The 26,661-nt window shown below is 44.0% G+C and overlaps 1 protein-coding gene across 1 annotated transcript in view; it reads left to right on the forward strand.

Moving 5' to 3' along the window:
* The window catches only part of HS3ST5 (heparan sulfate-glucosamine 3-sulfotransferase 5), a 147,732-nt gene that overhangs the window by 51,123 nt on the left and 69,948 nt on the right, over positions 1-26,661 (forward strand). Inside the window, exon 2 of the mRNA XM_033938651.1 lies at positions 24,433-24,623. The gene's annotated coding sequence lies outside the window, so the exon portion shown is untranslated. The remainder of the gene's footprint in view (positions 1-24,432; positions 24,624-26,661) is intronic.

The raw sequence follows: 26,661 nt of genomic DNA on the forward strand, positions 1-26,661 counted from the left end.
GAGATCAGCGTGCACATGCCCCCCTCCCGGACATGTTGCAGTCCTCTGCTGGGTCTGCTGTAAGACCTGGTGGGCCAGTAGTGGACCAGGACAGGAGGGATTCCTCCTGCCTCCTGTCCGGCCAACTGTGACAACTTTCACTTCCCTCCCGCCTCCCCGTGTATCTTTCAATTCCCTGGTGGTCTGGTGATGAACTGGGGCAAGAGCGATCTTCTTGTGCTCCTGCCCCGTGCAGAGCGGTTAACTGAATGGCTGCCACAAGTTATCGCGAGTCCTGCGAGAACTCACAGCAGCCATTCAGCTAGCAGCTCTGCACGGGGCAGGAGCACAGGAAGATCACTCCTGCTCTGGTTTACAACTGGACCACCAGGGATCTGAAAGGTACACGGGAGAGGCAGGAGGGAGGTAAAAGTTGTCAGTCAGCTAGAATCCCTCCTGTCCCAGCCCACCGTTAGAGCACCAGTTCTTATGGCAGGCCCAGTGGAAGCCTGCAAGGCATTGGGAAGGAGGGAGAGGAGACAGGGTACAGGGCAGGGAGGGAGGGGGGGAACAGGATGCAGAGCCTGGCAGGGCACTTGAATATTAACCCTCCAGTTTATATATTAGTCAACCATTTTTCCTACTTTTTGGTTTATACTTGGGTCGGCTTATATTCAAAAATACTGTGTATATATATATAATTGCTCTTGATCCTCTTTGCCACATATGGAACAGAGACTGTAGAAGTCTGTCCGGCATTGGCTACACTACCCCTTGGCTGGAGTTGCCATAACTCCAGTGCTAACTCCAGCACTCAATTTCCATTTCGTAAAATGTGAGTGACCTCCAGAGTCTATTCGATACACTTTTTTCCTCTGCTTCTCCCACATGCCTGAGGAACACCTGAGCCCCCATTAGTTTTTCTTTCTGCAAGCGAACTGTGCAGAAGCCTTTCTGATCTGCTCTGCTTCTTTTTCTTATTTCTTCTTCTTAAGTTCATTTTTGTTGGTGGCCTCAGTGCCATGAGACCCCTTTTGGAGGAGCTCTCTGCCATGGAGCCGGACTGCAGCTTCACAGGGCAAGCTTTGGGTGGACCTGAAGCTCGGGGTCTGTTCCCCTGGGAGCAAGCTTGCCTCCTGACCTTGACAGAGGTTTAAGCACAGGCTGTTTGCATCCTGAGTAAGAGCCCTCAGGGCACAGGCTGCATTTTGCCACCCCCAGTCATGTGGCGAGGTTCTAAGGGGGCAGAGGTTTCAGACTGGCAACCTGAAGATTTGTCCATATGGACATAATTTGAGGCAGAAATTCCTTTCCCTTCATGTCAACAACAGTGAAAAAAGCTGAAAGGCATGGCACTTCAGAGACTGTGAGTACAGTTCCATGATATCTTATGGAAAAATCAGAGGAGGTCTAAAAACAGTGTTCTGGGGGTAGGGTTCAGGTCTCCCACCTCCAAAATTCCTATTTCAATGTTTTTTATTCTTTTAAATTGTCTCCATAGCCATTTGTGGTATGATTTTCTTGGTGGCGGTCATCTGGGATTTTATCTATTTTTTTTCAACGTCTTTTTTTTTTCTGCCTCAAAACCCCTCAATTTTGCATAAAATTGATAGGGATGGACTCCCCAGTCCCTAATCTATTGAATTCATGTGAGGATTGTGCCAGTATGCATGAGGGGAGGGGGTGGGAACATCAAGCCTCACCTCCTTTGGGTCCTCTAGGGTTGGGAAGCCAAAGTGGGTCCAAAAATGGGAAAAATATCCCACCCAAATGTCTGTTTTTGGCAGTGAAGCAGAACACAAGAACACCAAATCCAAGGACTCTTTATAGGCTTCGTCAGGTATCTGCCTCTGCCCTGGTGTGTAGCTTTTTCCTGGGCTTTATCCAGCTCATTTGGAGAGTTTATCTTATGGACCTGGCTCACACGGCACAGCCGGTGGGTATGCTGCACGCTTCCAAGCTGGTGCCTTATTTGGGGGGGGGGGGGGGGGGTTTCATGCACAGGGGTTAGGGCTCTGCCCAGGCTCCTACAGACTCAGCCTCCTTAGTTGGCGCATTGATACTATGCCTCTTTTGTCACCAGACACTACTTTCACCCTGGATGATTCTGATATCTTTTGTGGAATGGTTTAGCAGGATACCTCGGGGAGCCCTGATCCAGGTGATGACCCCTCCATATGCAGGCTCTTTTAGTCATCGTCCATCCACCATTTTTTTGCGAACACCCTAAAAGTACTGAAGCTGGAGGGTCAGTCCTTCGTGTCTTAATTTACTGTCATGTGCCACTCTAATGCTGTGACATATATTTTTCCTGTGCATCCAGATCTCACTGCCCTAGTCTCGGAACAGTGGGACACTCCTGCGAGTTTTTCAGACTGACTATGACTATATGCAAGCCTTATCCTATGCACAGAATTTCAGCAGCTGTTTGAGCAGCCCGAAGTAGTTTCGGCAGTGGCTCAGATCACCAAGTAGCAAAAAATGTAGGAACACTTGTAATGTATAATGTGTATTTTTTATATAAACAAGGGAAAAAAGACCTCAAAATACCCCTTGTATGCGATCAATAAGTCACAACTTTTTCGGGGTGGGTATCATCACTGGTCAAAATCAAGGGTTTTTGACCAGTGATGATACCCACCCCGAAAAAGGATAAGGCTTGCATATAGTACACAGCTCTCCCTAGTGTAGCAGGAGTTTTTGTTAAAGGCTTCTAGGATTGCAGGGTGGACATGGTTTTAAAGATGCTTTTTGATGTGGATTCCTCAGGCATCAAGACAGCAGTAGTGGCCTTGTTTGCGGCACATGCCTGTCACACAAGATTATGCCAGGTGCCCTTGGTGGAGGAGGACACCTTTCCCCAGCTGGTGCTGGAGGGTGTAGATTATGTGGCAGATGCCTTGTGATGACCTCATCAGAATTCTAGGCAAGGTCTCGGCTTATGCAGTGTCGGCTCGCAGGATGCTTTGGAACTGCAACAGGGCTGGAGATTCGGCCTCTAAGGCGATGGTAAATTCCCTACAAAGATCAAATGTGGTTTGGCAAGGAGGTGGATAACCTTATGGCTAGTATGGCAGGCCACCCTTCTGAATGGCAAGCCTTAATGTTCCCTGGGGAGAGGGAAAATCACAATAATTTTCATTCCTCAGGCAGATTTTGCCAGTACTTCATGGGCTCCTCCTCCTCCTAGAAGATTGGAGGGTGGCCAATGTTACACAGATTATTAAAAAGGGCTGCAGGGGAGATCTGGGAAATTACAAACCGGTAAGCCTCGCTTCGGTGCCGGGCACAATGGTAGAAACGATTATAAAAAATAAAATTGTGGAACACATAGACAAACATGATTTAATGAGACAGAGTCAGCATGGGTTCAACCGAGGGAGATCTTGCCTCACCAATTTGCTTGACTTCTTTGAAGGGGTCCAAATGGCAGATGAAATTTAATGTGGACAAATGAAAAGTGATGCACATTGGGAAGAATAACCTGAATCACAGTTACCAGATGCTAGGGTCCACCTTGGGGATTAGCGCCCAAGAAAGGATCTGGGTGTCATCAGACAATATGATGAAATCTTCTGCCCAATATACGGCGGCAGCCCAAAAAACAAATAGGATACTAGGAATTATTAAAAAGGGGATGGTTAACAAGACTAAGAACGTTATGCCCCTGTACCGCTCCATGGTGCAACCTCATCTGGAGTACTGTGTTCAGTTCTGGTCTCCTTATCTCAAGAAAGATATAGTGGTACTTGAAAAGGTTCAAAGAAGAGCGACCAAGATGGTAAAGGGTATGGAACTCCTCTCGTATGAGGAAAGACTAAAAATGTTAGGGCTCTTCAGCTTGGAAAAGATACGGCTGAGGGGAGATATGATTGAAGTCTACAAAATCCTGAGTGAAGTAGAACGGGTACAGGAGGATCGATTTTTCACTCCGTCAAAAATTACAAAGACTAGGGGACACTTGATGAAGTTATAGGGAAATACTTTTAAAACCAATAGGAGGAAATTTTTTTTCAATCAGAGAATAGTTAGGCTCTGGAACACGTAGTCAGAGGATTTGGTAAGAGTGGATAGCGTAGCTGGTTTTAAAAAAGGTTTGGACAAGTTCCTGGAGGAAAAGTCCATGGTATGTTATTGAGAAAGACACGGGGAAAGCCACTGCTTGCCCTGTATCGGTAGCATGGAATATTGCTACATCTTGGGTTTTGGCCAGGTACTAGTGACCTAGATTGACCACCGTGAGAACGGGCTACTGGGCTTGATGGACCATTGGTATGACCCAGTAAGGATATTCTTATGTTCTTATTCCCAGGGGTTCAAGCACTCTATATCTACTCCACACCAAGAAGTTCCAATGATGCCAGAAGTTCGACAGTGCCTCCTCCCATTGGAGGCAGGTTGCCAGCATTTTACCATGAATGGGAATGGATCTCCTTGGACCAATAGTGATGGACTTCATAAGGAAGGGACACAAGATAAACTTATTTTGTCTTCCCCTGGATTTGTTTCTGGATTCTCCTGCCAGAAAGCCAGAAAAGGTCCAAACTACTCTACAGTTCCTCTTTGACATCTGAGCTTTAGAGCTGGTTCCCTAAAGCGAATCAGACTTCAGCAGATACTCCTTATACTTTCTTGTGCCAGAATCAGGCTCAGAGGACTGGAGACCTATCTTGGATATCAAAGTCGCTCAATGTCTTTCCACGGATTCCACATTTTTGAATGGAGACAGTGTGTTCAGTCATTGGAGCAGTGCCTCTGGGGGACTTTTTTGCATTTCTGGATCTGTTGGAGGCTTTTCTTCATATCTCAGATTTCATGTTCTCCAGCAGCTTTTCTAGTTTGCAGACCTTCCCTTTGGGCTGGTGACATCCCCCTGCATCTTCGCCAATATGATAGTGGTAGTGATGGCTCATCTCCACAAACACACTACACCAAACACTAGAAACAGTAGCAACCTGGATGAAAGATCACAAACTGAAACTCAACACAGACAAAACTAAATTCATCCTCCTCGAAAATGACAAAGTCCCAATCATAACCAATATAGAATTTAACACAATCAACTATCCCATTCAAACTACCATAAAACTACTAGGAATGACTATAGATCTATGCTGCACCATGCAACCACAAATAAATAAAACAATTCAGAAATCCTTCACAGTGATGAGAAACCTAAGACAAGTCAGGAAATTCTTCGAAAAAACACAATTCCAGCTTATAGTACAATCCCTAATCCTAAGTCTACTAGATTACTGTAACATCCTCTACCTCCCCTGCCCTGCTACAATGACTAAACAAATACAAACAATCCAAAATACAGCTCTGAGACTCATCTACTCATTGAGAAAACACGACTATATTACAGAAGCATACATCAACTCACACTGGCTATCAATCCAAGAAAGAATATTATTTAAATTCTACTGTACGTTATTTAAAGCCTTAAACGGAGACAGCCAAACCTACCTGAACAACTGCTTCATCCAAACCACCTCAATCAGACATAGAAAAACACACACCCCATTCACACATCCCTCGATCAAAGAAGTAAAACGGAAAAAACTATACGAAGGCCTCCTGGCCATCAAGCAGCTAAACTAGATAGCCAAATCTCCAATCTACTGATAACGACACCAGACTACAAGGCGTTCAGAAAAGAAATAAAAACTATACTCTTCAAGAAATTCCTGAAACAGCCATAACTTCAGAAAAGAAATAAAAACTACATTTTTCAAGAAATTCCTGAAACAGCCCTAACTTCAAACTTACCCCTCCCTCTTCCCGCCACACAGAAACTACATAACTCTTTACCTCTCTAGAAAGGAAAATGTTCTTCCATTGTAACCCTCCGTTTTTTATTTCTTTTGTAATCCGCCTTGAACTGCAAGGTAATGGCGGAATAGAAATCTCTAATGTAATGTAATGTATTGTAATCTACCACCCTTTCTGTAAAAACGTATTTACCTAGATTTCTCTGGAGCCTATCACCTCTTAACTTCATCCTATGCCCTCTCATTGCAGAGTTTCCTTTCAAATGAAAGAGACTCGACTCAAGCGCATTTACATTACGTAGGTATTTAAACATCTCTATCATTTCTCCCCTCTCCCACCTTTCCACCAAAGTATACAGATTGAAATCTTTAAGTCTGTCCCCACACGCCTTATGATGAAGACCACATACCATTTTAGTAGCCTTCCTCTGGACCGACTCCATCCTTTTTATATCTTTTTGAAGGTGCAGCCTCCAGAATTGTACACAATATTCTAAATGAGGTCTCACCAAAGTCTTATACAGGGGCATCAATACCTCCTTTTTCCTACTGGCCATACCTCTCCCTATGCAATTTAGCATCCTTCTAGCTTTTGCGTCACCTTTTCAACCTGTTTGGCCACCTTGAAGATTTTGGTATCATCCACAAAGAGGCAAATCCTACCCGACAACCCTTCAGCAATATCATTTAAGAACATTAGAACATAAGAATAGCCTTACTGGGTCAGACCAATGGTCCATCAAGCCCAGTAGCCTGTTCTCACGGTGGCGAAGAACAGAACCTTGAGGCGCACCACTGGTAACATGCATTTCCTCAGAGCAATCTACAATGATCACTACCCTCTGTCACCTTCCACTCAACCAATTCTTGGCCCAGCCTGTCACTTTGGGACCCATCTCAAGGGTACTCAGTTTATTTATTAGACTTCTGTGTGGAACACTGTCAAAGGCTGTATATTTGGGAAAAAAGGCACAAGAGGATAATTGAATGCCTCTGATATAAATGCATAGGAGTGAGGCATCCTTCAGTTAAATGGAAGTTCTGGAATGTGGGGCATTAGAATAAGGTGAAAGGGGAGAGACTCAGGAGTAAATTGGATACTGTTTCCCTGAAAATAAGACCTAGGACATTTTTTTGGGCCTAAAATTAATATAAGACAGTGTTTTTTTCTGGAGAAACATGGTATCTTCCAACCAGCAGACGGGCCCTGTGGGAAATTGTTCTAGGTGAGTACATAAGAACATAAGAATAGCCTTACTAGGTCCATCAAGCCCAGAAGCCCGTTCTCACGGTGGCCAATCCAAGTCACTAGTACCTGCCAAAATCCAACCAACATTCCATGCTATCGATACAGGGCAAGTGGTAGCTTCCCCCATATATTTCTCAATAACAGACTATGGATCTTTCCTCCAGGAACTTGTCCAAACCTTTCTTAAAACCAGCTACGCTTTCCGCTCTTACCACATCCTCTGGCAACGCGTTCCAGAGCTTAACTATTCTCCGAGTAAAAAAAAATTTCCTCCTATTGGTTTTAAAATTATTTCCTTGTAACTTTGAGTGTCCCAAGTCTTTGTAATTTTTGACTGAGTGAAAAATCGTTCCACTTGTTCTACTCCACTCAGGATTTTGTATACCTCAATCATATCTCCCCTCAGCCATCTCTTTTCCAAGCTGAAGAGCCCTAACCATTTTAGTCTTTCCTCATATGAGAGGAGTTCCATCCTCTTTGTCATCTTGGTCGCTCTTCTTTGAACCTTTTCTAGTATCACTATATATTTACATTACATTACATTAGTGATTTCTATTCCGCTTGTGCCTTGCGGTTCTAAGCGGATTACAAGTTAGAAGACTGGACATTTCCAGTAGCATTGCAGTACATATAATCAAGAATGCGTTAAGTTACAATTGTTGTTCTGGACTTTTCCAGGATAAGTTGGTAGTAGATAGTAGGTAGTGATAGGTTATTTAGACGAATAGAGATAATATTGTCCGGATTCTGTTGTTTAGATGAGTAGAGATAATACTGTCCGGATTAGGGTGTTGCTGGTGGTGGTGTTTGGGTAGTCATGAGAGTATTTTCTAATACTTTTGTGAGGTTATGATGATGGGAAGTGTTTTTTGAAGAGATGAGTTTTGATTTCTTTTCGGAATGCTTTAATGTCTATTGATTTGGTCAGTAGATTGGTGATGGTAGTATCGATCTTTGCTGCCTGTGTCGCTAAGAGGCTGTCATATAGTTTCTTTCGTCGTGTTCCTTTGAGAGGGGGGTGAGTGAATAGGCTCTGGGTTCTCCTTAATCTGTGTGAGAGGTTACGGTGTAGTCTGTTGTTTAGGTAGCTGGGTGCTGTTCCATGTATTACTTTGTATAGTAGACAGTAGAATTTGAACTGGGATCTTGCTTTTATTGGTAGCCAGTGTGAGTCTAAGTATGCTTTGGTGATGTGGTCATATTTGCCTAGTGAGTAGATGATTCTGAGGGCTGTGTTCTGAACTGTCTGTAATTGTTTTATCATGTAATTTGGGCATGATAGGTATAGGCTGTTACAGTAATCTACAATACTCAGTACTAGGGATTGTACTAATATCTTGTATTGATCTTTGTTGAAGAATTTTCTTATTTTTCTTAGGTTACGTATTGTGAAGAATGCTCTTTGGATGATTTTGTGGATTTGAGACTGCATTGTGCAATTTCTGTCTAGTAGGATTCCCAGGATTTTGAGTGTGCTTTGCATTGGGTACTTGATTGTATTTACTTCTAGTTCTGTGAGAGATGGTTTTTTTTCCCTTTCCAGTAGTAGGAATTTAGTTTTTTCCGAGTTCAGTTTTAGTTTATGACTTGACATCCATTTTTCTACCGTTTCCATTATCATTTTCAGGTGGTTTGTGGATAAGGGGTCTTGAATATTAAAGGGGAGGAGGATAGTTATATCATCTGCGTAGCTGAATGATACTGTGTTTAGGGCGTCTAGGGTTATGCCTAGGGATGCTATGAAGAGGTTAAATAATATGGGTGATAATGGTGATCCTTGTGGTACTCCACATGGGTTTGACCATGGGTCGGATATGTGCTCTTTTGATTTGACTTTGTATGTTCGTGTTTTGAGGAAGCTTTGGAACCATTTGTGAACATTACCTGAGATTCCTATTGCGTCTAATATCTGGAGTAGTGTGTGATGGTCAACTAGGTCGAATGCCGCAGAAAGATCGAGTTGAATGAGAAGCAGCTTGTTTCCTTTGCTGAGGTGTTGTCGGGCAATGTCTAATAGTGATACCAGTAGAGTTTCTGTGCTATGGTTGGATCTGAATCCAGATTGTGATGGATGTAGTATGTGATGGTCTTCAAGGTAGTTGGAGAGGTGTTGTGCGACAAGGCCTTCTGTTATTTTAATGTATAGAGGGATTGAAGCGATTGGTCTATAGTTTGCAGGATTATCTATAGGACCTTTGGAATCTTTTAGGATAGGTGTAATTATGATTTCTCCTAATTCCGGTGGGAAATGACCTTCACTTAGTGTTGTTTGAAGCCATAGTGTGAGGCTAGCTTTAAATTTGGTGGAAGCTGTTGCTAGTAAGTATGAGGGACAGTTGTTCAAGTCACATGAGGATTTGCTGTATTTTTTGTAAAGCCTGTTCAAGTCTGACCATTGTATCTTTGGGAAGTTTGTCCATATCCTGTCTGCTGGGATTGCTTCATCTGTTTTGGGATTGATTCGTATTTCTTCTATGTTGATTCTTGAATTGTTGAATGTGGATCTGGTTGTGATGATTTTGTGTTTGAAGTGATCCGCTAATTGGGTGGCTGTGGGAGTTTGGTTTCCTTGGGTGGCGAGAAATGGTTTGGTATCGGTGAGATTTCTTAAGATGTCAAAAAGTATTCTTGTGTCTGGTTTTTCGGTGCTGATGAGTTTGGAGTAGTAGTTTTTTCGTTTTTCCTTCAGTTTGGTATTGTATTGTTTGATTAGGATTTTCCATTCATCTTTGATGTGGTTGTGTTTTTGTTTTTTCCATGATCTTTCTAATTGTCTGCATTTTCTTTTTAGTTGTAGAAGTTCGTCGTCGAACCATTTATTAGATGGTCTGTCTATTTTGTTTTTGTTTTTTATTGGAGCAAGTTCGTTTAGTGTAGATTCACTGAGGGTCCGCCAGCTGTTTATGAATTCTTTGGGGTTGTTGGGGTCGATTTCGGGGTCGACTGTGTTCCAGAATGTGTGAGGTTCGATTTTCGGTCTGAATTTGATGAGTGTTTTCTTTGGGATGGGTTTGTTGTTATTTTGAGCCCAATTGATGGTGAATGAATATTTGAAATGGTCTGACCATAGAGTAGGGTGCCAGGACCCGTTTGAGATGTAGATGTTTTGTGTGTTTTGATTTGGAGATGAGTAAGCTGCTATATCAAGTTGATGACCTTTTTCGTGTGTGGGTTCTGGGTTGAGAATTTGATAGGATAAAGTGTTGAGGTATGAGAGTATATCTGTTGTTTGTTTGGATGATTGATCTTCTAAGTGGAGATTTAAGTCTCCGAGGATCAAGTTATGTGTGGAGGAGAGTGAGTTCTGGAAGATGAATTCTTCAAGTTCTTGTTTTGAAGTGTTCCATTTACCTGGTGTAATGTAGCAAATAAGACAGTTCAGGTTTCCATTGAGTGATTTGTCAGATATTTGGCAGGCTAGCAGATCAAGATAAGGGGTGGAGTGCTTGGATAGTACGTCGATGTTGAGATTGTTTTTTGTTATGATTGCTAGACCTCCTCCTCTTCTGTTTTCTCGACATACTACTTCAAGTTTATATCCTTTGGGGCAGAATTCTGTGATGCTTGGATCTGACTCAGAGGTGAGCCATGTTTCGGTTAGGAAGAGACAGCCTAGATTGTCTTTGGTCAGCCAATCTTTGATTAATTCTGCCTTTGGGCTGACGGATCTGATGTTCATATATGCGCAAGCAATTGTAGTGTATTTTGTGGTTGGTGTAGTGGTTGTATTGATGATAGTTTTTGGTGAGGTTTGGTATTTTTGTGTGTTTGAGTTAGGTTTTGGTGGGGGTCTTTTTCCCCAGATGGTGGGGATGCTGGCTTGGCTGGATAGTGGGCATGGAGTTAGTGTTCTAGTGGTATGCAGTTTTCTGGTATGTTGAACAGGAGACCAGAATTGAACACAATACTCCAGAAGAGGTTGCACCATGGAGCGATACAGGGGCATTATGTTATTCTTAGTCTTGTTAACCATCCCTTTTTAAATCCTGTTTGCTTTTTTGGCCACCACCGCAAATTGGACAGAAGGTTTCATCGTATTGTCTACGATGACACCCAGATCCTTTTCTTCGGTGCTAATCCCCAAGGTGGACCCTAGCATCTGGTAACTGTACTTCAAGTTATTATTCCCAATATGCATCACTTTGCATTTGTCCACATTAAATTTCATCTGCATTTGGACGCACAGTCTTCCAGTTTCCTAAGGTCCGCCTGCAATTCTTCATATCTTTACTGCTGACTTTGTTCTAGCTAGTGCTTGTTGCATGCAGCAGGTTGATTCCATGTTACTGCCATGTTCTTGCCTGTTTTTCAGGTTGTCTGTTTATTAATTGTTTTCTTATATATTGCAGAACAGAATAGAATGCTATTGTGTGGCAGGGAAGTTCCCCATGCCCCCTTTCTATTATGCTTTGTTCCAGCACTATTTGTTTGCTTTTGGACTGAACTGTGTTTCTCAGCCATGTGTGAGGAGCAGAGGAAAAAAAGTGTATGGTTTTCTGCAAGACCTGGTTCACGGGTTGAGATAAAATACCTTTCGTATTGACTCTATTAGGAACTAACAGAAAGAAGATTACCAAAGGTAACATAGTAAATGTCGGCAGATAAAGACCTGTGTGGTCCAACCAGTCTGCCCAAGTCACATTCATTGTCAAGACACAAACCAGTAATTGCACATTTTATTTGCTAAGTTTCAGTATAAGATGTCCCCCTCCCCCCCGAGATAGGTAATACTTGAACTCAGACAATTTGAACGTGGTATAAAATACAGTATATATTTGAATATAAGCCAAGATTTTTGGGCCTAAAAATGGCGGTCTCAGCTTATATTGAGATCAGCGTGCACATGCCCCCCTCCCGGACATGTTGCAGTCCTCTGCTGGGTCTGCTGTAAGACCTGGTGGGCCAGTAGTGGACCAGGACAGGAGGGATTCCTCCTGCTTCCTGTCCAGCAAACTGTGACAACTTTCACTTCCCTCCCGCCTCCCCATGTATCTTTCAATTCCCTGGTGGTCTGGTGATGAACTGGGGCAAGAGCGATCTTCTTGTGCTCCTGCACCGTGCAGAGCGGTTAACTGAATGGCTGCCACAAGTTATCGCGAGTCCTGCGAGAACTCACAGCAGCCATTCAGCTAGCAGCTCTGCACGGGGCAGGAGCACAGGAAGATCACTCCTGCTCTGGTTTACAAATGGACCACCAGGGATCTGAAAGGTACACGGGAGAGGCAGGAGGGAGGTAAAAGTTGTCAGTCAGCTGGAATCCCTCCTGTCCCAGCCCACCGTTAGAGCACCAGTTCTTATGGCAGGCCCAGTGGAAGCCTGCAAGGCATTGGGAAGGAGGGAGAGGAGACAGGGTACAGGGCAGGGAGGGAGGGGGGGAACAGGATGCAGAGCCTGGCAGGGCACTTGAATATTAACCCTCCAGTTTATATATTAGTCAACCATTTTTCCTACTTTTTGGTTTATACTTGGGTCGGCTTATATTAAAAAATACTGTATATATATATATAATTGCTCTTGATCCTCTTTGCCACATATGGAACAGAGACTGTAGAAGTCTGTCCGGCATTGGCTACACTACCCCTTGGCTGGAGTTGCCATAACAGCTAACTCCAGCCCCCAGCACCCCAGAAACCATAGAAGTCCATCTAGCATCATTTTCCTTCCCCGCTGCTGGACTTCTATTTAAGCACCAGTCCTGTGCATCATAAATGAAGAGAGTTTTTGATCTGTCGAGTTTTGTGTCAAAACGATCCTCTTTCTGTTTAGGGCTCTTTGTGTTTTTCCCCTGCATTTTTGAACTCTATCACTGCTTTTGCCTCCACACCTCCAGAGGGAGGGCATTCCAGGCATCTACCACCCTCTCCATGAAGAAGTATTTCCTGGCATTACTCCTCTAAGTCTACCACCCTCACAACCTCATATTATGTCCTCTAGTTTTACTGCTTCTCCATCTCTGAAATAGATTAATACCCTTCAAGTATTTAAATGTCTGAACCTAATCTTCCATTATGCAACTTGCTACTGTTGTGGAACTCTCCTGTTAATTTCTGGATTATTAGGTCTAAATTGCAGATGTTCTGCCTGAGGAGATGCAGCTGGAGTGATGCTTTTCATCATGTATTTCTATACTGTCACGAAAACAGTGAAGCTATTGTGTGTGAGATGTCATATGGAAGAGACTCTCTTTGGGAAAAGCGCCATACAAAGGCCTTTCTGTGCCCTGAATCCCTTTCTTTCTACTTCTCACTCTGAGTTCAGAATTAAGCCTTGCATGGTGGATTTCTAACACATCTGTTATATTTACTGGAAGAGTTTCTGTTGGGTTCCTTAAGGGCGCTGCTTGAGAATTTGAGTTTCAGTTGTGTTACTTGCTGGAGAGGTCAAATGGGCAGACATCTAAAAGTAGAGCTTTATGAGCACATAACCTGACTGTCTGCAATGAGACAAACCCTGTGAGGATTGCCACATGACCTAAAAAAAAAAAAAAGAGGACATTTTCCTTGTTTTCAACCACATCAAAAATTCCCACACAAAGTTCATTAGGCATAGCACTGGGCATGCTTACCCCTAACATAGTAACATAGTAGATGACGGCAGATAAAGACCCGAATGGTCCATCCAGTCTGCCCAACCTGATTCAATTTAAATTATTTATTTTATTTTATTTTTTTTTAATTTTTCTTCTTAGCTATTTCTGGGCAAGAATCCAAAGCTCTACCTGGTACTGTGCTTGGGTTCCAACTGCCGAAATCTCTGTTAGGACTTACTCCAGCCCATCTACACCCTCCCAGCCATTGAAGCCCTTCCCTGCCCATCCTCCTCCAAACGGCCATACACAGACACAGACCGTACAAGTCTGCCCAGTAACTGGCCTAGTTCAATATTTAATATTATTTTCTGATTCTAAATCTTCTGTGTTTATCCCATGCTTCTTTGAACTCAGTCACAGATTTACTCTCCACCACCTTTCTCGGGAGCGCATTCCAGGCATCCACTACCCTCTCCGTAAAGTAGAATTTCCTAATATTGCCCCTGAATCTACCACCCCTCAACCTCAAATTATGTCCTCTGGTTTTACCATTTTCCTTTCTCTGGAAAAGATTTTGTTCTACGTTAATACCCTTCAAGTATTTGAACGTCTGAATCATATCTCCCCTGTCTCTCCTTTCCTCTAGGATATACATATTTAGGGCTTCCAGTCTCTCCTCATACGTCTTCTGGCGCAAACCTCCTATCATTTTCGTCGCCCTCCTCTGGACCGCCTCAAGTCTTCTTACGTCTTTCGCCAGATACAGTCTCCAAAACTGAACACAATACACCAAGTGGGACCTCACCAATGACCTGTACAGGGGCGTCAACACCTTCTTCCTTCTACTGACTACGCCTCTCTTTATACAGCCCAGCATCCTTCTGGCAGCAGCCACTGCCTTGTCACACTGTTTTTTCGCCTTTAGATCTTTGGACACTATAACCCCAAGGTCCTCTCCCTGTCCGTGCATATCAGCTTCTCTCCTCCCAGCATATTCGGTTCCTTCCGATTATTAATCCCCAAATGCATTACTCTGCATTTCTTTGCATTGAATTTTAGTTGCCAGCCATTAGACCATTCCTCTAACTTTTGCAGATCCTTTTTCATATTTTCCACTCCCTCTTCGGTGTCTACTCTGTTACAAATCTTGGTATCATCTGCAAAAAGGGTTCCTTCTAACCCTTCAGCAATGTCACTCACAAACATATTGAACAGGATTGGCCCCAGCACCGAACCCTGAGGGACTCCACTACTCACCTTTCCTTCCTTCGAGCAACTTCCATTAACCACCACCCTCTGGCGTCTGTCCGACAGCCAGTTTCTGACCCAGTTCACCACTTTGGGTCCTAACTTCAGCCCTTCAAGTTTGTTCAACAGCCTCCTATGAGGAACTGTATCAAAGGCTTTGCTGAAATCCAAGTAAATTACATCTAGCATATGTCCTCGATCCAGCTCTCTGGTCACCCAATCAAAAAATTCAATCAGGTTCGTTTGGCACGATTTACCTTTTGTAAAGCCATGTTGCCTCGGATCCTGTAACCCATTAGATTCAAGGAAGTACACTATCCTTTCTTTCAGCAACTGAAGTGAGGCTCACCGGCCTGTAGTTTCCTGCTTCATCCCTGTGACCACTTTTATGAATAGGGACCACATCCGCTCTCCTCCAATCCCCAGGAATCACTCCCGTCTCCAGAGATTTGTTGAACAAGTCTTTAATAGGACTCGCCAGAACCTCTCTGAGCTCCCTTAGTATCCTGGGATGGATCCCGTTTTGTCCCATCGCTTTGTCCACCTTCAGTTTTTCAATTTTTCATAAACACCCTCCTCCGTGAACGGCGCAGAATCTACTCCATTTTCTCGTGTAACTTTGCCAGACAATCTCGGTCCTTCTCCAGGATTTTCTTCTGTGAACACAGAACAGAAGTATTTGTTTAGCACATTTGCTTTCTCCTCATCACTCTCCACATATTTGTTCCCAGCATCTTTTAGCCTAGCAATTTTTATCTCCTTTTTTTACATTTTTAGCCATTTGTTCTTCCGCCTGTGCCTTCGCAAAACGTATCTCTCTCTTGGCTTCTTTCAGTTTCACCCTGTAGTCCTTTCTGCTCTCCTCTTCTTGGGTTTTTTTATATTTCATGAACGCCAACTCTTTCGCCTTTATTTTCTCAGCCACTAGGTTGGAGAACCATATCGGCTTCCTTTTTCTCTTGTTTTTATTGATTTTCTTCACATAAAGGTCCGTAGCCATTTTTATCGCTCCTTTCAGCTTAGATCACTGTCTTTCCACTTCTCTTATGTCCTCCCATCCTAACAGCTCTTTTCTTCAGGTACCTTCCCATTGCATTAAAGTCTGTACGTTTGAAATCTAGGACTTTAAGTATCATGCGGCCGCTCTCCACTTTAGCCGTTATATCAAACCAAACCGTTTGATGATCGCTACTTCCCAGGTGAGCACCCACTCGAACATTAGAGATACTCTCTCCATTTGTGAGGACCAGATCCAATATCGCTTTTTCCCTTGTGGGTTCCGTCACCATTTGTCTGAGCAGAGCCTCTTGAAAGGCATCCACAATCTCCCTACTTCTTTCCGATTCCGCAGACGGAACATTCCAGTCCGCATCCGGCAGGTTGAAATCTCCCAACAGCAGAACCTCCTCTTTCCTTCCAAACTTTTGGATATCCACAATCAGATCCTTATCAATTTGCTGCGATTGAGTCAGAGGTCTGTAGACTACACCCACATAGATAGAAGTTCCATCTTCTCTTTTCAGAGCAATCCATATCGCTTCTTCCTCTCCCCAGGTCCCTTGCATTTCGGTCGCTTGGATATTGATCTTTACATAGAGAGCTACTCCTCCACCTTTATGACCATCTCTATCCTTCCTAAAAAGATTATATCCCGGTATGTTTGCATCCCATCCATGTGATTCACTGAACCATGTCTCTGTGATAGCAACAATATCTAGATCTGCCTCTAACATCAGGGCTTGCAGATCATGAACTTTGTTGCTTAGACTGCGAGCATTTGTGGTCATCGCTTTCCAGCTATTTTTCAGCGATAATCTCCTTTTTCGTATGGATTTTTGTGTCGTTTCACTTTCCGTTGCAATACTAAGAAATGAGTTGCTGATATTGCTTATGTTGCAGCCTTTACTACTATCACATCTTTTCTTTTGCCGGGGGTGGTCTCTATAATTGTCCTTCGTACATACACCACCCCCACCTTCTAGTTTAAATGCCTAGAAAAATATTGTCTAAATTTCTCTGCAAGGTTTCTTTTTCCTGCTGTAGTAATATGTAACCCATCAGTGCAATATAGCTTCTTGTCCTTCCATGTATTTCCCCATCCTCCTATGTACCTAAAGCCTTCTTGATGACACCAGACTCTGAGCCATGTATTAAAGTCCTTTGTGTTTTTCACTCTTTGCTCTCTCTCCCTTTCCATATGCAGGCAGTATTTCAGAAAAAGCTAAAGTCTTTACAAAAGGTTTCACGCCCTCACCAAGCTCCCGAAAAGCTTTCTGTGCTGCAAGTGTGGAGTTGTTGGCCAGGTCATTTGTTCCCAGATGGATAACAACATCAGTGTTAAAATCCTTAGTTTCTTCCTTAATTATAGTCAGTATTTGCCTGGAACTCCTGGTAGCTGAGGATCCTGGAAGACATTTCACTATTTTGGTCTCCTCGCCCTGTGTTCCAAGGTTAATGCCTCTGATTATGGAATTCCCCAACAGTAATAGTTTTCTGTTTTTGGCTTTTTTATTTGTACTTAGGGTGCGCTTGTTCTCTTGAGTTACCTTCATTGGTTCCAGTCCCACCTCCCTTCTGTTTTCTTGAGTATCGCAGTGCACCCCTCCAGCCTTAGCCCTAACATGGGACCCCTCTCCTGAAGTCTGTTTTCAAAAGTCTGTACATTGGACTACATATATCTAAAGGGTAATGAAGAAGCCCTTATCCAAGGGTAAAGCAGCAATTGACCTCAACGAGGCGCTCAATTACTGCTTTCCTAATAGTAATAAACTAAACCTTAGGTTTGTATACCGCACCATCTCCGCATGCGCAGAGCTCGGCACGGTTTACAGAGGTTGAGAGGAAAGGAACTACAAAGAAGGGATATAGGAGAGGGACTGAGAAGATAGAGAGGGGCAGGGTACTAGAGAACGGGAGGTGATTAGATTTTTGAGAAGAGCCAAGTTTTCAAGCGTTTACGGAAGGGTTGGAAGGAGCTAGAATTTCTGAGCGGGGATGAGAGGGTGTTCCAGAGTTCCGTGGTTCTAAAGGGGAGGGATGTTCCAAGTCTTCCTGCGTGGGATATGCCCTTTATAGATGGGAAAGATAGTTTCAGTTTTTGGGAGGGTCTAGAAGAGAGCGGGTTTGAGGAATTCCAGAAGAGTGGGATAACGGGAGGAAGGACGCCATGTAGAATCTTGAAGGCTAAGCAGGCACATTTATAGAGGACTCTGGAGTATACTGGGAGCCAGTGAAGCTTGGAGAGGAGTGGGGAAACGTGATCGAACTTGCCTTTTGCGAAAATAAGCTTGGCCGTGGCGTTCTGAATTAGCTGAAGTCTATGGAGGTTTTTCTTAGTTAGGCTTATATAGATGGAGTTGCAGTAGTCTAGTCTAGAGAGGATGGTGGATTGAACGAGGATGGCGAAATGAGAATGATGAAAGCAAGATCTTACTTTCCTCAACATATGGAGGCTAAAGAAGCATTTTTTTACCAGGGAGTTGAGGTGATCGTTGAAGGAGAGAGAGGAGTCTAAGATGATGCCTAGGACTTTGCTTGAGAACTCAAGCTGAAGAGTGGGGCCAGAAGGTAGAGGGATGGAGGTGGGTAAATGACCTGAAATTGGGCCGAGCCAGAGTAGTTTGGTTTTGGACTCGTTCGGTTTCATTTGTACAGATTGGGCCCAGGATTGGAGGTTCGTAATACATGTGGAGATGTTCTCAGCGAGGTTCGAGAGGTTCGCATCGGTTTCGAGGAGGATGAGGATGTCGTCAGCATAGGAGTAGAGAGTTTCTAGGGGGGATAGATGAAGGAGTTTCAGAGAGGACATGTAGATGTTGAAAAGGATAGGGGAGAGGGGTGAGCCTTGCGGGACTCCACATTTCGGCTTCCAGGCGGGGGATGAGGAACCGTTTGTGTTAACGGTGTAGGAGCGGAAGCGTAGGAATTTCGAGAACCAATCAAGGACTGTGGAGCTTATGCCTATTTCGGAGAGTTGGAAGATTAGGATGTCGTGGTGAACGACGTCGAAGGCTGCGGAGAGGTCGAATTGAAGAAGAACAGCGAATTTGTTGCGAGAATGGAGTTGTTGTACCTTAGAGATTAGTGAGGCCAAGAGGGATTCGGTGCTGAAGTTGGGTCTGAAGCCGAATTGGTGGGGTAGGAGGATAGAGAATCGTTCTAAGTAGGATGAGAGTTGGGTGGATATGATGGATTCTAATAACTTGGTTAGGAGAGGGATATTTGCTATAGGACGGTAGTTAGATGGAATGGTGGGATCAAGGTCGGCCTTTTTCAGTAGAGGGGACAGTGAAATGTGTCCCATGTCGGGGGAGAAAAGGCCCGATGTTAGGGCAGAGTTTATAAGGTCGGTGAGGGAAGCGATGGCCTGCGTAGGGATATTCTCGAATAGATAGGAGGGGAAAGGATCCAAAATGCACTTGCAAGTTTTTAGTTTGAGGCAGAGTTTGGAGACTTGCGGTTCAGAGACAAGCTCGAAGGCGGTCCAGGATCTGTTGGCAGGAATGGGGGTTGATACAGGTGAGGTAGGGTTGAGCTCAATAGAGGTCAGGGAATTGTAGGAGACTGTGGGAGGGAAGGAGCATCTTAGAGTGGTAACCTTTTCATTAAAGAAATTTGCAAGGGCATCGGCTGATAGAGATGGTGGAAGCGAAGATGGGTCTTTTTTTGTAGTTAGGGAGCGCCAGATGTTGAACAGCGCACTGATCTGGTTGTTGGATCTGGAGATCTTGTCTCCAAAGAAGTTTTTCCTGGCTTTTTTTAATGTTGAATTGTAAAATTTAATATTAACCCTCCAGGTCTGTCTATCAGAGGGGGATTTAGATTTTTTCCATTTGCGCTCCAAAGCGCGACATTTCTGTTTCAATTCTCTGTGAAGAGGTAGGTACCAGGGGGCCTTTCGGGGGTAGGAGATGGTTTTGGTGGTTAATGGAGCAAGGGAGTGGTAGGTGGACTCGGAGAGGGCGATCCAGTTGTGCCAATGTGATTCGGGATCTGTAGGTCTAGGGTTGGAGGAGAGTTTGTTGAGGAGTTTGGACCAGAATAGGTTGCTCGAGGTTTTTTTGCGGAAGGTTATGGAATGAGAGGAGTGGGGTGGGGAGTCGAGATGTGACATGAAGACGGGGAGACAGGTAGTCCCTAAGAAGTGATCTGACCAGGGGACTTGTTCCCAGCGAGTGTCGTCGGTTGAGGTTTTGAAGGCGGTAAGATCAATGAAGGTGGTGAAGTCTAGGGTATGCCCTTTTTCGTGGGTTGGGGATGGGGTGGGTGAGGGAAAACCTAGAGAGGTAAGGAAGTTGTTGAATTCAGATGTATTATTGTTATTTGTGTCGTTGAGGTGGAGATTGATATCACCAACAATCAGAAGTCTTTGGAATTTAAGGAAGGCATTTGTTATGGTCTCATAGACGAGATTGGAAGATTTGGTCCAAGGGGTGGGTGGTCGGTATAGTATTAGGATACCCAATGGACCACATCCTTTTCGGTTGGGTCTGGGGGAGAAGAGGCCTTGGTAGCCATGGGGGAGGAGTTCATTTTGTGTGAATGGGTCGTCTTTGGCGATCCATGATTCTGTGATGCACAGGAATCCAGGGTTGAGCTCGTCTAGAAGGTCTTTCAAAATTTGGGTCTTATTGCATGTGGATCTGGCATTGCAGTAAAGTGTCGGGACTGGGGTGAGAGAGTCCGGGACAGTGTTGGGAAGATTGGCAGGGGGCAGGGGCTTTAGAGAATCTTGGTTGACTTTTCGGGGGTTTTTCTTGGAGGGGAATTTCTGGTGCGTATCAGTGTGGGGATTCTGAGTCCGGGGCAGATGGTATTGGTGTTGGATAGGATAAGACATTTTCTTATCCTATCTCAACCAAATGGCTCAGGACAGTGTACAACTGACTCTTAAAAGAGAAAATAAATAATAATAGTGCACATGACCATCTACCTGCAGCGAGTGCCTCGGTTACTGTAGCTTTAAAGTGCACGCGGCCTTATCTTTATTAAAATTTTCTGTACTACTTTATAAACAGATTGTCTGGTCTAAGTAGTTCATTTAAAATCACAGTCATGAAAGTACTCAAATAGAATATGTAGAGAAAGAATGAGTTATGTAGAAAGTGCCTCAATTACTGCCTTTCTTAATGTGCACACTGCAATTGACCGGCAGGAAATATCTTGATTACTGCGTTTTTGGATTAGGATTTATTTACTGCCTTTTTGAAGGAGTTCATTCAAAGGTATACAGCAAAAATGTCAAACATAAGAAAAGACAATTACAGCAGTGAAAATATTCAAATTACAGAGTATGGCATAGTCTGCTATGTTACAGAAATATGATCATGTTACACCCACAAATATGATCAAGTTACGCCACTCTTGAAGAAGGCCCATTGCCTTCCAATTTCTCATTGAATCACTTAACAAGATACTGTTACTAACCTTCAAAGCTCATACAACAAATCTTCCTGAATTAATCAACAGACTCCTTATTCCGTACGCCCATACTAGAACCCTACACTCTAATAATCAACATCTGTTATCTATTCCTTTATTGAGACAACTTAATACGACACATTCTACCATCTTTTTGGTTACCACTCCTATTCTCTGAAATGCTATGCATATAGAACTGTGTGATGAAACTATACTAAACAATTTAAATTGAATCTAAAAACCTTTTTATTTAACGGTGACAAATCCAGGTCCCTAGTGCCTGGCCAAAAGCCAAAGAGTAGCAACATTCCATGCTACCGATCCAGGGCAATCAGTGGCTTCCCCCCTGTCTTTCTCAATAACAGACTATGGACTTTTCCTCAAGGAACTTGTCCAAACCTTTCTTAAAACCAGCTACACTATCTGTTCTTACCACATCCTCTGGCAACGCATTCCAGAGCTTAACTATTCTCTGAGTGAAAAAAAGTTTCCTCCTATTGGTTTTAAAATTATTTCCCTGTAATTTCGAGTGTCCCCTAGTCTTTGTAATTTTTGATGGAGTGAAATAGCGATCCACTTGTACCCGTTCGCCTCCACTCAGGATTTTGTAGACTTCAATCATATCTCCCCATTCCCCATAGCTGTCTCTTTTCCAAGCTGAAGAGCCCTAACTGTTTTAGTCTTTCCTAATACGAGAGGCGTTCCATCCCCTTTACCATCTTGGTCGCTCTTCTTTGAACCTTTTCTAGCGCCACTATATCTTTTTGAGATAAGGAGACCAGAATTGAACGCAATACTCTAGATGAGGTTGCACCATGGAGCGAAACAGGGGCAATTATAACATTCTTAGTCTTGTTAACCATCTCTTTTTAAATAATTCCTAGCATCCTGTTTACTTTTTAGACCGCAGCCGCACATTGGGCAGAAGGTTTCATTGTATTGTCTACGATGATACCCAGATCTTTTTCTTGGGTGCTAACCCGCAAGGTGCACCCTAGAATCCGGTAACTGTGATTTTGGTTATTCTTCCCAATGTGCATCACTTTGCATTTTTGCACAATAAATTTTATCTGCCACTTGGTTGTCCAGTCTTCCAATTTCCTGAGGTCTGGCTACAATTTTTCACAATCCGCATGCCTTTTAACAGCTTTGAATAGTTTATTGTGATCTGCAAATTTAATCACTTTACTCGTCGTTCCAATTTCCAGATCATTTATAAATAAGTTAAATAGCACCGGTCCCAGTACAGATCCCTGTGGCACTCTCCTGCTTACTCTCCTCCATTGAGAAAAATGACCATTTACGCTGTGTTTTCTCTCCGATAACCAAGTCCTAATCTACAACTGAACTTTAGAAACATAGAAACATAGAAATAGACGGCAGATAAGGGCCACGGCCCATCTAGTCTGCCCACCCTAATGTCCCTCCCCTACCTTTGCCCTGTGAATAGATCCCATGTGCCGATCCCATTTGGCCTTAAAATCAGGCACGCTGCTGGTCTCCATCACCTGTAGTGGAAGACTATTCCAGCGATCAACCACTCTTTCAGTGAAAAAGAATTTCCTGGTGTCACCTCGTAGTTTCCCACCCCTGATTTTCCACAGATGCCCTCTTGTTGTCGTGGGACCCTTGAAAAAGAAGATATCTTCCTCCGCCTCGATGCGGCCCGTAAGATACTTGAACGTCTCGATCATGTCTCCCCTCTCTCTGCGCTCCTCGAGCGAGTATAGCTGCAATTTGTCAAGCCGTTCTTCGTACGGAAGATCCTTGAGTCCCGAGACCATCCGGGTGGCCATTCTCTGCACCGACTCCAGTCTCAGCACATCCTTGCGATAATGCAGCCTCCAGAATTGCACACAGTACTCCAGGTGGGGCCTCACCATGGATCTATACAATGGCATAATGACTTCCACCTAACGACTGACGAAACCCCTTCGTATGCAGCCCATGATTTGTCTTGCCTTGGACGAAGCCTGTTCCACTTGATTGGCAGACTTCATGTCTTCACTGACGATTACCCCCAAGTCTGGTTCTGCTACCGTTTTTGCTAGGATCTCGCCATTAAGGGCATATGGCTTGCATGGATTTTGGCTGCCCAGGTGCATAACTTTGCATTTTTTGGCATTGAAGTTGAGTTGCCATGTCCTAGACCATCGCTCCAGTAGGAGTAGGTCGTGCATCATGTTGTTGGGCATTGAATCTTCATCTGTTGTACATTTGCCCACTACATTACTTAGTTTGGCGTCATCGGCGAATAATGTTATTTTACCTCGAAGCCCTTCTGCCAAGTCTCTTATAAAGATGTTGAATAGGATTGGGCCCAAGACTGAGCCCTGTGGCACTCCACTGATCACCTCCGTCATTTCGGAGGGGGTGCCGTTCACCACCACCCTTTGAAGCCTACCTCCAAGCCAGTTCCCAACCCATTGCGTCAATGAGTCGCCTAATCCTATAGAACTCATCTTGCTCAGCAACCTGCGGTGTGGTACGCTATCGAATGCTTTGCTAAAGTCCAGGTACACGATGTCCATGGACTCCCCAATATCCAGCTTCCCCGTCACCCAATCAAAGAAGCTGATCAGGTTGGATTGGCATGATCTCCCTTTAGTAAATCCATGTTGTCGGGGATCCCGTAGATTCTCCTCATCCAGGATCTTATCCAATTGGCGTTTGATTAGAGTTTCCATTAGTTTGCTCACTATCGATGTTAGACTCACTGGTCTGTAGTTTGCTGTCTCCATCTTTGAGCCTTTCTTGTGGAGTGGAATGACGTTAGCCGTCCTCCAGTCCAACGGGACGCTGTCTGTACTAAGGGAGAGGTTGAAGAGCGCGGACAGTGGCTCCGCCAAGACACCACCTATCCCATGACTCTTTAATTTTCTCAGGAGCCTTTCATGAGGAACTTTATCAAAAGCTTTCTGAAAATTTAGATACACTACATCAACTGGCTCACCTTTATCCACATGTTTTTTCACACCTTCAAAGTCAAGCAAATTGGTGAGGCAAGATCTCCCTCTGCTGAACCCATGCTGACTCTATCCCATTAAATCATGTTTGTCTACATGTTCTACAATTTTATTTTTTTATAATTGTTTCCACCTATTTGCCCAGAACTGAATGTATTGGCATAGGGCATAGATGCAAGGGTTGAGGCATGGGCGGGACTGCCATTTAGAGAATACAGCAGGTCGAAGTACTTGATTTGGAATTTGTTTTTTCTTTTTTGCAAACAGGAGAAGATCCAGGCCCTCAGCCGTGCAGTCTAGTTCCAGGTCAATCTCATGTCTTTGTTGAAATCATCTGCAGACACATTGAAGGGTTCTTGCTACGCTCATAGTTGCTACCAAGGGAGCAGATCCTGCTTGCATCCTTCTCACCATAGCTAGATGGAGTGGGCCTTCTTTAAGTGCATACAGACGGTAAGGTAAGTCTAACCTAAGGGCTGTGTCTCTTTGGTAACTGTTTCTACATCTCCCTTGGGGCTGGAGGAAGAGTCTTCTTTTAATGGGGTCAGTATGCTAAGGCCAGTTAAATTGCTTGTTTGGGGCTAACCACTGATTTTCAGTGGCACTTATTGGTTAGTGCTGAAACAAAAACGGCTCTTGTGGGGTTATTCTGGGGGTGGAGTTGGTACTTGTCCGTTTTAACTGGCCAGGTTAGTCATATAAATAGAACTGCATAAAAGTTAGTCCTATCTTTATGCAGTAACCTATAGCCGGTTAAGTGCTGAAAAAGAGATTATGTACTTACCCCGGTAAGCTCTTTTCCACTAAATAGGTGAGACATTCTAGACAACAGGGTTATTGCCCCATACTCGCATGGACTGCAGAAGGAATCCACTCCAGATTTTTCACTCTGCCTCCAGTGTACTTCACAGATCAGCTTAGCACCCTCTAACAGTCAGTACCCAAACATAGAAAGGCACCTACCTACACATGTGAAGTAGAGGTATCACTAACCACAGGCTAAACTATTATTCTGCTCATAAAGCACTAAACAGTACTGTTAACCGCCAACACAGGCTTCAAAGGAGCTCAGAAACTACTCCCTAACTCTGTACAGATTCTTCACAACCCCGAAGGGCTTTCTGGTCACCAAGAATCACCTTGGAGAAGCATAAGTAGACTGAAAACTGAAAGCAGGCTCAGGAAGGACAGGGTGAGGAGTCTAGAATGTCTCACCTATCTACTGGAAAAGAGCTTACCAGGGTAAATACATAATCTCTTTTTCCAGTGCAATAGGTGAGACATTCTAGACAACAGGGATGTACAAAAGCAGTCCTCCTTAAAATAACTAGGGTGAGCTTGCTGCGCCGGCCCTAAAGACAGGGAACCCGAAGGCCGAGTCTTGCCTGACAGCAACATCCACTCTGTAGAACTTGGCAAACGTGTGAAGTGAAGACCATGTCACCACCCTCAAAATCTTCTCAGGAGGAATAGCTCCAGCTTCGGCCCATGACAAAGCCATACTCCTGGTAGAATGTGCCCTGAGGGAAACACAAGACTGTTTCCCTGCCAGAATATAAGCTGATGAAATGGCCTTACAAATCCATTTGGATATTGTGGCTTTAGAAGCAGGAGCACCCCGCTTAACTGAATGAGTCAGCACAAACAGATGGTCAGAGATCAGATGGTCAGAGATCAGAGATCGTTAGTGACCTCCAAATAATGTAAGAGCACCCTGCACACATCCAATTTCTTCAGCAGGTGATCCTGAATTCTGGAACTGTCGGCTGAAAAGCAGGCAAACATACTTCCTGATTGACATGGATAGCCGAAACAACCTTCGGCAAAAAGGAAGGAACTGTCCGCAAACAAACCCCCACCTCCGAAATATGAAGAAAAAGGTCACTACAAGACAACGCCTGCAGTTTGGAAACCCCAAGGGCAGAGGTGATAGCGAGAAGAAAAACAGTCTTCAGAGTTAAATCTAAGAGAGAGGCATCCCGAAGAGACTCAAAGGAATCTCCAGCAAGGCCCATCACCAACTTAAGGTCCCAAGCCGGGAAAGAATTCTTAATGGGCGGCCGGACCCATAGAGCCCCTTTCAAGAATCGAGCAACATCTGGATGCGATGCCAAAAAGAATCGACTGTCCCGGGATCTAAAATAGGACAGTCCCAGCTACCTGAACCCACAGAGATGCCACAGTGAGGCCTTTATCTAAACCATCCTGAAGAAAAGCGAGAATCCATGCAACCAGAGCTGAACAAGGTCCACCTCGTCTTGGGCACACCATGCTGGAAGGTCTTCCACGCATTAGCGTAGGCCAACACTTATCACCTTAAGATCTCAACTTCTCTTTGGTAATTCTTATTACCCAACATCTATCACCTAAGATCTCGACAACTCCTTGGTACTTCAAAGTAAATATTATGACATCACTTATGCTATTCCATTTGGTACTTCTTAAGTAAATATCTGACTTCACATATGCTATTCCTTCAAACTTTTAATGTAATTC

The sequence above is a fragment of the Geotrypetes seraphini genome, chromosome 3 (genome assembly GCF_902459505.1).
Source record: "Geotrypetes seraphini chromosome 3, aGeoSer1.1, whole genome shotgun sequence".
Lineage (NCBI taxonomy): Eukaryota > Metazoa > Chordata > Amphibia > Gymnophiona > Dermophiidae > Geotrypetes > Geotrypetes seraphini.